The sequence below is a fragment of the Geotrypetes seraphini genome, chromosome 5 (genome assembly GCF_902459505.1).
Source record: "Geotrypetes seraphini chromosome 5, aGeoSer1.1, whole genome shotgun sequence".
Lineage (NCBI taxonomy): Eukaryota > Metazoa > Chordata > Amphibia > Gymnophiona > Dermophiidae > Geotrypetes > Geotrypetes seraphini.
Genome location: NC_047088.1, coordinates 69,025,384 through 69,042,677, shown reverse-complemented (window position 1 = coordinate 69,042,677; position 17,294 = coordinate 69,025,384). Strand labels below are relative to the sequence as shown.

The 17,294-nt window shown below is 47.3% G+C and overlaps 1 protein-coding gene across 2 annotated transcripts in view; it reads right to left on the bottom strand.

Annotated features, from left to right (window-relative positions):
- The window catches only part of GLA (galactosidase alpha), a 60,073-nt gene extending 55,042 nt beyond the window's left edge, over positions 1-5,031 (bottom strand). The window contains exon 1 of one of the 2 annotated variants that reach the window (XM_033945716.1): positions 4,633-5,031. The gene's annotated coding sequence lies outside the window, so the exon portion shown is untranslated. The remainder of the gene's footprint in view (positions 1-4,632) is intronic. The other variant, XM_033945715.1, reaches the window with a different exon arrangement.
- Positions 5,032-17,294: the final 12,263 nt, after the last annotated feature.

The following is a 17,294-nucleotide window of genomic DNA, read 5'->3' as shown; positions in this document are numbered from 1 at the left end:
TCTCTCTCTCCGCTCCCTTCCTCCTGTTCTTCCCTGGTCTTCCTTCTCAATTTATTTTCTGCCTCTGTCTAAATTCTTTTTTACTATTCAGTCCTCAATTTCCCTCTTTCACTGTGTCTACCTATAGCTTGCCACCTCTTTCCCTCACCCCTTCCAGTATCTAACTCTATCCTCTTCCCTCAATCCACCATGTGCCCTTTTTTCTTTCTCCTCCCCACTTCCTTCCAGTATCTGCTCCCCCTGTCCCTCAGACTTCCATTCAGCAGCTGTCCCTCCTCTCCCCCACACTTCCATTCAGTGTATGTCTCCCTCTCTCTCCCCCTTCCATCTACTGTTCACACTCTGTCTCGCCCCTTCCATTCACTGCCCTTTCCATTAAGTGTCCGCCCTCTCTCTCTCTCTTCCATATGGCATCTTCCCTCTTTCTATGCTCCTTCCATAAACTATCTATCCTGTGCCCCTTCTCTCCTTTGTACATGATTGATTTCAGCTCTGCCACTTCTCCATTTTTCTCTCTGTCATCAATGTTCCCTCTAAGGATTGATGAGGTGTGTGCAAAAAAAAATATGCATGAGCGACAAGTTACATACTCCACAAATTTATGAGCAGGCGCGGAGGACGCATTTTTAAACAAATGTAGTTTATCCTTGTGCTCCTTATGTAATTTTAATCATCTATGGATATGTTTGTATGTTTATTGTTCAAATGGTTTTATTTATTTTCCCAAATTTATTTTTGTTATATGCATTGAAAATATTTGATATTGTGTTTAAATCAAAATCTCAATAAATTTGAAACTTGAAATGAGTGCCCGTGAGATTGTGGGAGGGTTAAATACTCAAAGCTTAGAAGAATAACAATTTACTTAAAGTTTTGCTACGCCAGCTTTCTGGTATCTTTACATACAGTGGCGTACCTAGCATATGTAACACCCGGGGCCCATCATTTTTTGGCCCACACCACCCCCCCATCTGTAAGAAAAACATGATTTTTAGTAACAAACCACACGTCACACATGAGTACCTAGGAAAAGGCAGCATCTTACATATTGCAGTGAGCAGTACATCAATACACCCATTGTAAAACTAAATGAGCCAGACCAGCACAGCTCAATCCTACACCATCAATCCTAACAGAAAACCATGTTTTTCGAACACACAGAACACAGAAAACACCTTCGCCTACTATGGAATATGTCATCACAAACTAACCCCTCCCCCTTTTACAAAACTGTAGTGTGGATTTTAGCCACAGTGGTAACAGCCCTGACGCTCATAGAATTCTGAGCATCAGAGCTGCTACCACCATGGCTGGCGCTAAAAAACGCTCCACAGTTTTGTAAAAGGGGGGATAAAATAGAAATACACAGTTTCAACGCTCTAGCTCAGAGGTGCCCAAACTTTTTGGGCTTGCGAGCTACTTTAAAATGACCAAGTCAAAATGATCTACCAACAATAAAATTAAAAAACACAAAGCACACTATACGCTGAGAAAATGTTAATTATCATTCCTATTCTGGGTTTTTTTCAAAGAGGTCAAGGCAGATGACTCTATGCATTGTCACCTCAGTAACAACCATACAAAAATAGACAAATATACCCCCCATCCTTTTTATTAAACCACAATAGCAGTTTTTAGCGCAGGGAACTGCGCTAAATGCTCAGCCCTGCTCTCGACGCTCATAGGATCCCTGCGCTAAAAAACACTATTGCGATTTAGTAAAAGGGGGCCATTTTGCAATACATAGACAGCATATATAAATTCAGACACATTTTGATCACTAAATTTAAAATAAAATCATTTTTCCTACCTTGCCTGGTGATTTCATAAGTCTCTGGTTGCACTTTCATCTTCTGACTGTGCATCCAATCTTTCTTCCCTTCTTTCAGCCTGTATGCTTCCTCTCCTCCAGACCTCATTCCCTCCCCTAACTTTTTCTTCCTCTCTCCTTGCCCTTTCTTTCTTTTTTTTCCTCTTGATGGCCCCTTTCTTTTTTTCTGTTTCCCTTCTGTCTCCCTGCCTGCCCCCTTTCTTTCTCCCTACCCTCCACAAAGCCACTGCTGCCACCATCGGGGGAAACAGGCCCCAAAGCCACCGCCGCAACCATCGGGGGAAACAGGCCCCAAAGCCACCACCACGGCTGCCCCAAGCTCTCTCTACTTCCCACCGGGCCAACCAGCATTCCCCCGACATCAATTCTGCCGTCGGAGAGGAAGTTCCGCCCAGCCAGGCAGCGATTGGCTGGCCCGAACTTCCTCTCCGACTGTAGCCTTAGGGCGGGTGCACAGCTGGGGCGGACCGCCCCCCCCCCTCCCGTGGCAGCGGCTCCTCTCACGAATCCCCACCTGCGTCGGAAGTCCGATGCAGTCGGGGATCTTGAGAGGAGTCGCCGCTGCATCTTTTAACTTTAAAATACAGGTCCGCCGCCGCTTCCTCTCCCCTCGAGTGAGCGACAGGGGAAAGCATATGAGCGACGACACTGAAAATAGTGAGCAATCACTCATGCGCTCATCTTAGAGGGAACACTGGTCATCACCCCCTCCCCTATGCTCTGGCATCTCTCTCTTCTCCTTTCTTTCCTTCCCACCCCACGGTCTGGCATCATCCCTTCCCTGATTCCCTGGCATCTCTCTCCTTTCCTTTTCTTCCATATCTCCCTCCCCCCTCCATGCTCTGACATCTCCTCTGTTCTTTTCCCTTGGTCTGGCATATAAGAACATAAGAAGTTGCCTCCGCTGGGGCAGACCAGAGGTCCATCCTGCCCAGCGGTCCGCTCTCGCGGCGGCCCATCAGGCCTAACTGCCTGAACAGTGTCCCTGACTAATTTTGTAACTGCCTCTAATCCTATCCCTAATACCTACCTCTACTCCTATCTGTACCCCTCAATCCCTTTGTCCTCCAGGTACCTGTCCAGACCCTCTTTGAAGCCCTGTAGCATGCTCCTGCTTATCACATCCTCCGGTAGCGCGTTCCATGTATCCACCACCCTCTGAGTGAAAAAGAACTTCCTGGCGTTTGTTCTAAACCTTTCCCCTTTCAATTTCTCTGAGTGCCCCCTTGTACTTGTGGTTCCCCGTACTTTGAAAAATCTGTCCCTGTCTACTCTTTCTATGCCCTTCATGATCTTGAAGGTTTCTATCATGTCTCCTCTAAGTCTCCGCTTTTCCAGGGAGAAAAGCCCCCTTCATCCTTCCCTCCATGCCCTGGCATCTCTTCTTCCCTCCAAGCCCTGGGATCTCCTTCCATTCCCTCCCTCATCTTCCTTCTCCCTCCAGTTGGGTACAGCAACACTCTCCCCAATTCTCTCCTCCTCTGCTCCCTTTCCTCCTTCTGTCACCCAAGGCCTGGTGTCATGAACTTCATTGGGCAGCAGCAGCAGCATACACAATTCACTGCTGTTGCTGGCTTCAGGCCTTCCTCTCTGTCGGGTCCTGTCTTCATGAAAACAGGAAGTAGGCAGGATCCAGCAGAAAGGAAGGCCTGAAGCCGGCAACAGCAGCGAATTGTAAACGCTGCTGCTGCCCAAAGAAAGTAATGGCGTCATGTCTTGAAGCACCCAAGGCAGACCGCTTCTCCCCCCTCCCAAGCAAACCCTGCCGACCCTCCCATGCAAGATGACCGACAAAGTGACAAACCTCCCTCCAGCAGCGTTGGCAGCCGCAGCACTCTAAATAGGCTGCTTCACGGCTTTCTCCTGCTGGTGATTCCCTCTGCCGTGTCACTGATGACATAATCAGTGATGCAGCAGAGGGACTCACCGGCAGGAGAAAGCCGCGAAGCAGCCTGTTTAAGAGTGCTGCGGCTGCTAACACTGCTGGAGGGAGGTTTGTCACTCAGTTGGTTATCTTGCATGGGAGGGTCGGCGGGGTTTTGCATGGGAGGGAGAGATAGGAGGGTCAGCGGGGCCTGGAGCAATGATGCTGCCGCTGCCGAATCTAGATTGCTATCCCCTGTCCCGTTGTCCCCACTCAGAGCTTCGGGACACCGTCTCTGAAAATGGGACATTTCGGCATCCCGAAGCTCTGAGTGGGGACAACGGGAGAGGGGATCTGAAAACGGGACATATGGTCACCTTACTCATGCCCCTATGTTCTAAACTTACTAACTTACCATGAGAGCAAGTCATCCCTCTGACACTTTCACCTCTTCTCTCCCAGTCTCACCAGAGCAGTTTATCCCTGCACCCACCCCAGAGCAAACCACTTCTTCCAGTAATGAATCCCCTATATCTGAACCAACTCATTGTAGGATAGGAAAACAACAATAAAAAAGGTATAGGCAGGCCAGCTATCCTCACTTGACTACCATCCACTCAGAAGCACAGCAACTTTTACTATGTTCTGACATGAGGAAGAAGCTTCCAGCCATCAAAGGTTAGTATATTAAAAAAAAAAAAAAAAAAAAAAAGTTAGTCTAAAGAGAAAGATATTATCTTATTTTAATTTTGTTTCTACTGAAGACGATTATATATTGGAGCCTCATTGAACTCTGGCCTTGCTGCAGGAAGTTTCTCTGATATTTGGCAGAAAACAGCAAAGAGCAATTTAGGTTTGTGGCTGGGATTCAGCAGGGCAGATTTCCCCTTGCTGAGTTTTCTAATCTTAGGGGCACCATTAATCCCAATTTTCCTACCTCATCTGCTGCTAGTCTTCTTTTTCCTTCCTGATCCTCCACCCGGCAGTTCTGCATTTCATTGACTCGTGACTGTAATCGGATACGGTCTGTGTAGGACTCGCCTCTTGTCACACTACTGATGCCTGCAAACTAAGGCATGCGCAGAAACAAACAAGAAACTACTCTGCGTCAGCTTCCTAGCAAGAGCCATCTGGAGATATTCTACCAAAAGGTGGGAGTTTGCTGCTGAATGTGGAAGACTTATTCCTTTAAGACGGAAAACATAATAAAAATGAAACCAAGTGCAATAACATATTTAAACATTAGCTGTTACACTGTCAGATTTCAACTGATGGATTTTATAGTTTAACTAGAGGCCGGGTGCTACAGTACCAAGGCAAAAGGTATTGCTGTACATCATCTCCACGACAATGAAGCAGGGCACATAGCAACCAGTAATAAGCTAGGCTGTAGGTGTCAGTGTACGTAGCAACCATTAGGAAAGCTGTAAGGGTTCTGAGACTAGGTGTCACAGTTGAAATTAAAACAGAAAAAGCACAGTTACTAGATAACAGATGTTATACAAGGACAACAGGCAGATAGTCTCACATGGGGGTAACGTCATCCACGGAACCCGGCATGGACTGTCCAAAGTGAACTGTCACTTTAAAAAAGACTGCCCATACTGTGCATATGTGGATGCCTCCCCGCCCACTACCAGCTTGCTTAAGGTGACCATTTATTTTTTTTCATCAAAACGGGACATCTATTAATATTCAGTCCCGCCCCCAATCCCGTCCTAGCCCCGCCCCCAATTACTTCCATTCATTTTTCATGTACACACAATATCTTATTATTTCATAACTAGTCTTTAAGCCCGTTACATTAACGGGTGCTAGAAAATATGTATGTCTGTCTTTCTTTCTGTCTCACTCCCATAAAATTAAAAAAAACCCACAAAGCACCCTATAGCAGAGAAAATGTTAATTATTTATATTTGGGGGGTTTTCAATGATGTTACCTCAGTAACTATAGAAAAATAGACAAATATAGTGCAAAATATAGACAGCAGATATAAATTCTCAAAACTGACACATTTTTATCACTAAATTGAAAATAAAATCATTTTTCCTACCTTTGCTGTCTGGTGATTTCATGAGTCTCCGGTTACATTTCCCTCTGATTATGCATCCTATCTTTCATTTCTTTCTGCACTCAGGCCCAACAATTGTCCCTTTCTATTCCCTCCCTCCTTCCTTCCTTCCTATGTCCTTAGAGCCCCCAGTACCTTCCTATGTCCTTAGTGTCCCCAGCACCTCCTTCCTATGTCCTTAGTTCCCCCAGTGCCTCCTTCCTATGTCCTTAGTGCCCCCAGATCCAGTCTCAGTTCTCCTTTGTACCTTTGTTCCAGGTCTCCCTTTCTCTCTCTCCCTCCTCTGTTATGATCTTGCCTCTCTCTGCTCTTCCTCAGGGGCTCTCCCCCTCTGTCTGCAACTTCCAAAGTCCTGCTTTTGCCTCCTGTCTTTCCCCTTTGGTCCAGGCCTTTATCTCTCTAGTCTTTCTTCTACTTACAACCCCTCCTCTGCCGTTTTCTCTCCTTCCTTCATCCCTATGTCCCCTCACTGCTTCCAGCCTTTGTCCCACCCCTCCCAAAAAGCCTGCCGGCCTACCTCCCCAAAGCCAGCTTTCCCCAAAGCCAGTCTGCCTGTCTACCTACCCCAGAGCCAGCCTGCCTGCCTACCTCCCCCAGAGTCAGCCTTCCTGCCTCCCCCAGAGCCAGCCTGCCTGTCTCCTCCAAAGTCAGCCAGTCTGCCTGCCTACCTCCCCCAGAGCCAGCCAGCCTACCTGCCTCCCCCAGAGCCTGCCTACCTCCCCCAAAGCCTGCCTACCTACCTACCTCCCTACCCCAGAGCTAGCCAGCCTGCCTGCCTCTCCCAAAGCCTGCCTACCTCCCTCCCTCCCCCAGAGCCAGCCAGCCAGCCTGCCTGCCTACCTCCCCCAAAACCTGCCTACCTACCTCCCTCCCCCAGAGTCAGCCTTCCTGCCTCCCCCAGATCCAGCATGCCTGTCTCCCCCAAAGTCAGCCAGTCTGCCTGCCTACCTCCCCCAGAGCCAGCCAGCCTACCTGCCTCCCCCAGAGCCTGCCTGCCTGCCTGCCTACCTCCCCCAAAGCCTGCCTATCTACCTCCCTCCCCCAGAGCTAGCCAGCCTGCCTGCCTCTCCCAAAGCCTGCCTACCTCCCTCCCTCCCCCAGAGCCAGCCAGCCAGCCTGCCTACCTCCCTCCCTCCCCCAGAGCCAGCCAGCCAGCTAGCCAGCCTGCCTGCCTGCCTACCTCCTCCCCCCCCCACCACGGAAAACAAAAGGGTCCACCGCCGCTGCTCCTCTGCTGCAAACTGCTGGAACCCGGAAGCATTCTTTCCGACATCAATTCTGACGTCGGAGAGGACGTTACGGGCCAGCCAGGCAACGATTGGCTGGCCCGGAACATCCTCTCCGACGTCAGAATTGACGTCGGAAAGAAGGCTTCCGGGTTCCAGCAGTTTGCAGCAGAAGAGCAGCGGCGGTGGACCTAAATCGGGCCTGGAGGGAGGCTTTTGGTTTGGTTTTTTGGGGGGGGCGGCAGGGGAGGGACAGGAAGCGATTGCCTGTCCCGTTGTCCCTGCGCACAGCTTCCGGACGCTATCTCTGAAAACGGGACATTTTGGGCGTCCCGAAGCTGTGTGTGGGGACAACGGGACAGGGGATCCGAAAACGGGACTGTCCTGTTCAAAACGGGACGTATGGTCACCCAGTAGCATACTAAGGGAGGGGCGGGGGGGCGGTCCACCCCGGGTGACAGCCCTGAGGGGGTTGCTCCCGGCCTTGCCGTTCAGTCCCCCCCACCCCCGAAAGACTGCTCGCCCCCCTGGCCTCCCTGCACCACCTATGAAGCAGCCCGCAGCAGGATCGCGATGTCGGCGATCCCTGAGCTGCTTCGGTGCTGCTTCCTGCGCCGCGGTCCCGCCCCCCTCCTCTGACGTCAGAGAAGGGGCGGGACCGTGGCGGAGGAAGCAGCTCCGAAGCAGCGAAGGGATCGCTGACATCGCGATCCCGCTGCGGGCTGATTCAGGTGGTGCAGGGGGGGCGAGCGGTCCTTCGGGGGGGGAGGACTGAACACAAGGCTGGGAGCACCCCCTCAGGGCCTGATTCAGGTGGTGCAGGGAGGCCAGGGGGGGGCAGGCAGGCAGGCCTTCAAGGGGGGGGGGACAGGCAGGCAGGCCTTCAAAGGGGGGACAGGCCTTCAAGGGGGGGGTCAGGCAGGCTTTCAAGGGAGGGACAGGCAGGCAGGCTTTTAAGGGAGGGACAGGCCTTCAAGGGGGGGAATAGGCAGGCCTTCAAGGGGGGGACAGGCGTTCGAGGGGGGGATAGGCCTTCAAGGGGATCAGGCAGGCAGGCCTTCGGGGGGGGGACAGGCAGGCAGGCAGGCCTTCAAGGGGGGTGCAGGCCTTCGAGGGGGGTGCAGGCCTTTGGGGGGGTAGTGCAGGCCTTCAGGGGTGGGATGCAGACCTTTAAGGGGGGACAGGCCTTCAGGGAGGGGGGCCCTGGTGTAGAAATACACGGAGGGAATGAGGGGGTTCAAAAAGACGCGCATATACCGGACTTTGGGTGGGAAGAAATAATGGGTCTGAAAATAGAGAAGAGGGAGAGATGATGGACCATAGTTTTTAGAGAGGGAAGGAACAGAAAGGGAGAGAAGTTGGACACAAGGGATGGTGTGGAGGGGGGGATAGAGATACTGGATAGGAGGGTATTTTGGAAAAGAAAGGGAGAGATGGTGGACTCTGGGGTGGTGGGGAAGGAGGGAGAGATGCTGGATGAAAGGGTAGTTAAGAAAAGATAGATCTGTGGAGGGAGACGAAAAAAGGATAGATGCCAGACCTCATGGGGAGGGAAGGGAAACGGGGAAGACAGAGATGGCAGATGGATGGTTAGCATGCAGAAAGAAGGAAGAAGGAGACCCTGGCAAGCAAGTTATCAGAAGACAACCAGAGCCTTGGACCAACAAGATTTGAAAAATAACCAGACAACAAAAGGTAGAAAAACTAATTTTATTTTCTGTTTTGTGATTACAATATGTCAGATTTGAAATGTGTATTCTGCGAGAGCTGGTGTTAGACCGCAAATGTGAGCTAGGATTTAACAGAGAGGAAAAGTCCGTTTTGTTTCTTTATTTTATTTATACCACAGCGCCAGTGTGGTTAGGAGAACCCAAAGGGGGGTGAAAAAGCTATAAAATAAACCCACCAGGATGTTTAAAAAACAAAAACAAAAACAAAAAAACACCCAATTGGGCAGGAAAGTTGAATCGAAAAACCAATTCAATAGGCTGAATCGAATCGAAAATTTTTTTTTTCTTGAATCGGGCAGCACTAGTTTGCACTACTGTCTTAGACTTTAGGACCTGGGATTGGAGAGAGATGGCATCTTCAGTACTTTATAATGCAAGTGAAACGAGGATTTGGTCAGACTTTTGAAGGGTCTGCAGAAGAAAAATATTGTATAGGCCGGGAACATGAGACAGCAGGAAACGGGAACTTTTCTTCCTTCTATTTTTGTGAATGGCAAGGCTGAGGATGTCAGAGAGTTGAATTAAAATATGTGCTTTATAAGAAAATATAATAATGTGTTTTATAAAGTTTGTAAGCATTGCTGGCCTACCCGTTGAGGTGTTCCTAATGGTGGTGGTGGTGGCGGCAGTGTGTCAATGTGTTGAGAGGAAGAGGTGGTCTGGGAAATTCTGCTGAGCAAACTCTGGGCCCATTTCCACCCCCCCAGTTAGTCCACTCCACTCAACTGGTTCACACACTGAGTGGGTCTTTGGGTGTTGTGCCTGGGTAGTTGTTTTGGGATATCTTCTAGTGGTTTGTCAGTATCTCCTTGTGGTCCATGGAAGGAAACTTTGTTAACCTTAGCATTGACCTTCAGAATATGTTTGTAACAGCGCTGCTTGTGTGGCATTAGACTATGTAGTGATCGAAAGAAAAAAACAGATCTTTGCACATTTTTGCACTATATGGTGGGTGTATGAGGAGATTCACATTTCCTGCACAGCTAAGTCCTTGTGAAGTTACCTTGTTCTTTCTGTATTTGACATCTAGCAAGGTCTCTGTTTGGAAGGAAAGAACTAAGCTTAAAAGTGAAGTGGCCAGAAGTTATGGTAAAAGCAGATAGCATTGCTGATTTTAAGAAAGGTTTGGACAAATTCCTGGAGGAAAAGTCCATAGTCTTAATAACAGTCCATAGTCTTAATAACAATTAAGACATGGGGGAAGTGTCTGCTTGCTCTGGATCGGTGGCATGGAATGTTGCTACTCTTTGGGTTTTGACCAGGTACTAATGACCTGGATTGGTTACCATGAGAATGGGTTACTGGGCATGATGGACCATTGGTCTGACCCAGTTAGGCTATTCTTATGTTATGTTCTCATCTGTAGGGGCCTTTGTTTTCACTTCTTATTTTAATGTATTTTTTTTCTGGGAACTTATCAGTGTATTTTGTAATGGGAACAAAAATGGAAGAGAATTAATGTGTGTGGAATGGGGGGGGTTTACTAATTTTTTCAGCTAAATAATTAAATCCACTTCAACCAGACATAGGAGAACTCACGCACCATTCACACACCCTCCAACCAAAATCTTCAAAAGAAAAAAAACTGTTCAACAACCTCCTAACATTCGACCCCCAACTCTACAACCTATTGATCTCGACCACAGACTACAAAACCTTCAAAAAAGAAATAAAAACCCTTCTATTCAAAAACACATAAAACCGAACTAACACAATCAGAACTGTCCCAAGCATCACCTGCAACTACTCCATATGTACTTCTGATGTCATGACAATTCAGATATAATTTATGTTATGTTTGGATTAATGGTTACATATATGAGGTTCAATAAAAGAAAATTTTCAGTGCCTGTTTCTATTATGACCATTTATTTTTCATGGTTATTACAAAAAATATTTTTTTACATGGGGGGGGGGGGGGGTGTCAAAAAATGATGGGCCCCGGGTGCCACATACCCTAGGTATGCCACTGTGGTCACCTTAAGCTTGCGGGATCATCAGTTCAAATTCTAATGCAGTACTTCCCCGAAATTCATGGGGGATTCCGTTCTAGGAACCCCTGTGAATCTTGAAAAACCACAAATACAGTTTTTCATGGGGGAGACTGGAGAGGCAAGAGAGAGCCGCCGGAGCACCGGCGAGTGAAGGAAATCACTTGCTGTATGCTCCAACCGCCTCTTTCTGCACTAAAGTTGGGCCTTACCAATCAGGAGCTGTCTGTCAAAGTAGCGCCTGATTGGTAAGGCCCGACTTTAGTGCAGGAAGAGGCGGTCGGAGCATACAGCGAGTGATTTCCTTCACTCGCCGGCTCTCCGACTGCTCTCTCCTGCCTCTCCAGCTGTCTTCTTCTGGTCGGTGGTAGCGGTCGGAAAATACTGCAAATGACTGGGACCGCCAACCGCAAATGACATTGTAAATATTTTCTGTTTGGCTTGTATGAATTCACAAATAGAGACGTGACGTTAGCTACATAGCTGTCCAGACCAGGCCTGAACTGTATGTTTTAAAGAGAATTAAGCTGTTAGCATTATTGATTCAAGCTAGTATATTGAAAAACATTGCAACTTGGAACTGGATTGTTTATTCTAGGAGAGAACATGGGACAGAAGAACCGTGGCGAAAAGACATTTAGGTCATGATGATCTGGGATAAGGTATGAGGTTTCAGTATTGTAAAATCGAGAGGCACATCCTGTAGGCAATCAGCTGGTGCCAGTGCCTCTCCTTCTCTCCATGTGTTTTCCCTACTGGCAGCTCAGGGCCCATCTGGAAGACCTTCACATATGTGCAGACATCAATGTGATGACATCACGTATGTGCATGACGTTATCGCGCCAACATCCACATACTTCCGGATGACTTGAACAGTGGCCACTACGTTTAGTATGCCGCAGCTTGACAAAGTTTGTGAGACACTGCTCTAATGTAAATATAAAATATAAATACTTCAGCTGATGAGGACCCTCAAGCTATGTCAGCAAAGGAATTCCTCTGAAGGTGGCTGGGGGTCCATTTTGCCAAGCTTGGCAAGCAGCAGTAGCATCTCTGAGTTACAGATGCTGGCCCCTCAGTGACTCAGGGATGCTGCCAGCAACTGCTATGCTGGGTGGAGGGAAGTTCTGGTCGCCTTTGGAGGAGGTCCTCAGCTGGTAGTGCTTGGGGATCCCCCACCAGCCACAGCAAGGGTCAGCAAGTACTTCAACAATAGAGAAATAAACCAGAAATGCATCTCCTGTTCTGTTTATTATTTATTTTTAAAATTTCTATACCGTTTTTTTCCAAAATAGTTTACAAGGAGTTACATACATAAAATATTAAAAGTCAATACAAATAAGAACAATCTTACATAAAGTCAATTGCTCAAAGAAATGCATCTACAAATGGTTGAGTCTTTAACATTTTCCTAAATGAGTTCCTCTCTCCACATTTTTGAATCTGGCCAACAAGGCCATTCCATAGCTTGATTCCTGTACATGTAAAAGTCATGGCATTCGTTTCCACATATTTAGGGTTAGCCTTTGTTTTCAACAATGTGGCATTTTCAGAACGCAGTGATGTTAGTGGTTGATAACCAGACATCATACTCTTAAAAATTTCAGGCATCGTACCATATAGAAATTGATGACATAACTTAATTGCTTTGTATTGAATTCTATACACAGCTGCAGTGTTCTCCCCAGACATTTTTTTCCAGCCGGGTGCAATGAAAAAATAGCCTGGTGGGGTGGGATGGGGAAATTTGGTGTTGTTGAAAATTAAATGTACACTATTTTTATTAATTATTTTTCCAACGCTCAATGACTTCCTTTTTTAAGGGTTGACACTTAGGCAGTATTCCAGTAGTATGTAAGCCACCCTTGTAAAAAATTAATACAGATCCTCTTATTCCAAATAACTACTGGCCAATATCAAACCTTCCATTATTCAAAACTACCGTACTTGAGAGAGTGATATTCAACCAACTTCAAACTCATGTTGAATCAGTTAGTGTTTTGCATCCCCGTTGCAGAGACAGTAGTTCCTGCCTTAGGGCTCCTTATACAAAGCTGCGATAGCAGTTCTCCCACAGCAAATTCACTAAAGCCCATAGGAATTGAATAGACTTTGGTACATTTGCCATTGGAGAATTGCTACCGTGGCTTTGTAAAAGGGGCCCTTATTGAGTGAACTCCATAGTCACCAAGACCAGTGTTTCTCAACTTCTTCAAGTCAAGTACCCCCTACGTCTACAAATACCAACCGAGTTCCCCAACCCAAGCTCTACCCCTGACCCCACCCATCATTATAATAGTTCTAATTGTAATTCAATTTTTTTCCATTCATTTTTCATGTACACACAATATAATCTTATTAATTCATAATGGTAACCACAAAATAAAAAACCAAACACAAAGCACACTGTATGTAGAGAAAATTATAATCATTTATATTTGTTTTATTTTTCAAAGAGGTCAAGGCAGATGACTTTAAAATATGCAATGTCACCTCAGACAAATATAGTGCAAAATATAAACAGCAGATATAAATTCTCAAAACTGACACATTTTGATCACTAAATTGAAAATAAAATCATTTTTCCTACCTTTGTTGTCTTGTGATTTCATTAGTTTCTGGTTGGGCTTCCGACTGAGCATCCAACATTTCTTTCTTTCTGCCTCCTGCATGCTTTCTCTCCTCCGGACCTCATTCTCTTCTCCAAGCAGCATCTCTCTCTGTCCCTCCATGAATCCAACTTTTCTTCCTCTCTCCTCCACCCTTATTGGCAACATGTCTCCCCTTCTCTCCCTCTGTTATGATCTTGCATCTCTCTGTTCTTCCTCAGGGTCACTCCCCCCCCTCCTGTCTCTTCTGTCTGCACCTCCCATAGTCCAGCATCTTCCTCAAGTCATAGAAACATGATGGCAGATAAAGACCAAATGGTCCTTCCAGTCTGCCCCTTTGGTCCAGGCCTCTTTCTTCTGCTTACAAACCCCACCTCCCCATATCCAGCATTTGTTCTCCTTTCTTCCTGGTCTCTCTCTGCCTCTCTCCTTCCTTCCTCCTTGGTCCAGAATCTTTCCATCTCTCTGCAGTCTCTCTTTCTCTCTCATCCCTCTATAAACCCCTAAGTTCAACATCTGCACCCCTCCTCTTCTGCCTCCCCTTTGTTTCAGGTTTCTCCCTCTATCTTCTTTCTGTTAACATTTAGAGTCCTCCCACCTTTGTTCCAGGTCTTTCTGTCTGTCTCACTCTTTGTCCTCCCTCTCCCCAAGGCCTGGCATCTCTTTCTCCTTGGTTCAGTGTGTTTCCCCTTTCTACCCCTTCTAGTCCTGCATCTGCTCTGTCTTCCCCCTCCCTTTTGGTTAAAGTCTGTTTTCCCGCCACTCCTCAAGGTCCATTTCTGTCTTTCTCTCTCCCCCTCCATGTCCAGATCCAGTGTCTCTAGGTTAAGTGGGATATTCAGTACACTTCTCCCTCCGGATTCGCGGGGGATAGGGGCAGAGCCGGACCGCGAATTGTGAAATACCGCAAATATCTTCTGGTCCGGCTCTGACCCACCCCCTCTTCCCTCCCACCTTCCCCCTGGCATCCCGGCCTTACCTGGTGGTCTAGCAGGCTTTCGGGGATGCCGGGGGGAAGGCTAAACTATGTTTTTTTTTCTTTTTTCCCCCTCCCCCCAAAATCACGAATATGTGAAATCGCGATTGCCAAAACCGCGAATGGGGAGGGGGAAGTGTATTTAACAGACTATGGTGAATGGCATAAAGGAAGGATTCAGTTTTAAGCACAGTCCCACTGACTTTGGCAAGTTAAGTCTTGAATATCAGTCCTTACTAGCCAAATGTTCACTCCGGCTCCAGAATGTCCCCAACATACCCAGTTTTCAGTGACCCGAAGCCATTTAGGGACAGTGAAATTGTTTTGACTATCAACCCCTCCACCGAGATAACCATCTCTTTGGTGCTTACGAGCTTTGGAAATGCTTAAAATCATCGAACTTAGTCCCAAAACAAAACAAAAAAACCCCCTAGGATTTAAAACTTAAAAGCTTATTTTCCTCTTAAAGTGTGCCTAGTCCCAGTGAACCATCTCTTTCCCTGACCTTGAGACCTGGATTACATCGCTTCCTACCGCTGGAATGGAAACAGATCCAGGACTAAAGCTTTGGCATCCCTGAGAGGTAATAAGCCCCTCCTCTAAGTCCGCGCTCCTTCAGCGTTTCCATCCACAGGAATTTGAATCAGAGGAGGTGGAGTATGGCAGATGGAAGGCTGTGGGGCGGCCGCTGGATTGTTTATAATTGCTGCTGGCGACTCACAGCAAGTTTGAAGAACTGCAGGGGAGATGAGAAGCGGAAGAGAGGACCAGAAAAGTGAGAGGAGAGAGGGAAGTGTTAAATGCAGGCTCCAAGGCGCTGGGAAAAGGGCGAAAGTGCAGAGCCTGTGCATGAGAGGAGGGCTCTGCACCGGCTGAGCTGGTAGGGGGACAGCTGGGCGCTCACTTAAATTAGCAGGGCGGAGCGCCCGGCTAAAAGGCACTATGGAGAACATTGCAACTGGCAGCCAATGCAGTTGTCGAAGATATGGAGTAATATGGTCATATCTTGATTTTCCACAATACAAAGACATCTGCTATATACATTTCTCAAAACTAACATATTTTAGTCAATAAATTCTTTTTTTTACCTTTGTCGTCTGGAGATTTATTTTTCCATTAAGTTGGTTCTGCTTTCCTGTCTTTTGCAAATTCTTCTTCAAGTGGTTGCTGTCCATTGGTTCCTCCAGCATTTCTTTCTTCCCTCCCTCCCATAGTATAGCATCCTCACACCCTTCTAGCTATTCTATTCTCCCTCTTTTCCCCCTTCCCTTTCCTGCACAGCATTTCTTCCTCTCTCCTCCACCCCCATCCCCATGTGCAACATATTTTCTTCTCTCTCACATTGTCCACCATCTCTGTTTCTCTTTTTCTCTCTTACTGCAAAGGGAATGGGGAAAGAGAGAGGAATCCAAGATGCATTCACACCCCATCTACTACCACATCCAACATTTCTCCCTCTCTCATCCCCTGGATCATGTGCAGCAATTTTCATCCCTGCCCACCAGCCTCATGCCCAAAATTTATCCTCTCACTCCTCTCCAGCACCATGCCACATCTCTCCCTCCATTCCCTCCAGCACCATATCCAACATTCCTCCCTCTTGCATCCCTTTCAATCTGTCCCACTCTTCCCTTTCCACCACATATCCAACATTTCTCCTCATCTTTCTCTTCCCCATTCATCTATACCTCAATTCTCTCCAGCACCATGCCACATCTCTCCCTCCATTCCCTCCAGCACCATATCCAACATTCCTCCCTCTTGCATCCCTTTCAGTCTGTCCCACTGTTCCCTTTCCACCACATATCCAACATTTCTCCTCATCTTTCTCTTCCCCATTCATCTATACCTCAATTCTCTCCATCCCTATTCCCAACAATTCTCCTCCTCTTTCTTCCATTCCCCATGTGTACCATCTCTCTTTCCCTCTCACTCACACACCCATGCCCAACAATTCTCCCTTTCTATCCGCTCCTCCACCTCAGCATCTCTTTCCTTCCCTCCCATATCCCAAGTTCATGCCCCCTCCCTCTCTCTCTTCTCTGTCCCAAGTTCATGCCCCCTCCCTTCCGTGTCCAAATGTACATGCTCTCTCCCTCCCTTTTGTGTACCAAGTTTATGCCCCCAACCCTCCTTCCAGCCTTTGTTCCAAGTTCATGCCCCTCCCATGTCCCAACACGCTCCCTCCTTTATCCCAAGTTTGTGCCCCCTCTCTCTCCTCTCCTTTCTGTGGCAAAACTACAGTAAAACCTTGGATTGCAAGTAACTTGGTTTGCAAGTGTTTTGCAAGACAAGCAAAACATTTGATTAAATTTTAACTTGATATACAAGCAATGTCTTACAATACAAGTACATACAGTATAAACACATCACAACTGAGTCAATGGTTCTTCTTTCTCTGATGCTGCAAGAGTGTAGTGACTGTTCTAAATGAGCGAGGTCTTGCAATACGAGCACATACATTATACACGTGTCACATCATCAGAACTGAGCCAATGGTTCTTCTCTCTCTGACGCTGCAAGAGTAGTGATTGTTCTAAACGAGCGAGGTCTTGCAATACAAGCACATACAGTATACACGCGTCACATCATCAGAACTGAGCCGATGGTTCTTCTTTCTCTGATGCTGCGGGAGTGTAGTGACTGTTCTAAAGGAGCCACGTCTTGCAATACGAGTACGCATGGTAATTTGCATGGAACGAATTGTCTTGAGTTTCGATTATTTCCTATGGGGAAATTTGCTTTGATATACGAGTGCTTTGGATTACAAGCATGCTTCTGGAATGAATTATGCTCGCAAACCAAGGTTTTACTGTACTTCCATGCCCCCCTCTCGTGAAACTGTACCAGAGCCGTCCAGGTCAGCTGCCTCCTTTCTACCTTCCAGCCACACTTACTTCTTGGCAGGGCTGTGGTTCCTGCATGTGGATGACCTGGAAGCCTTCTCGCTAGGGGAGTGTGTAGGGGTCTGTACTTTTTCCCTGCAGTGGTTATT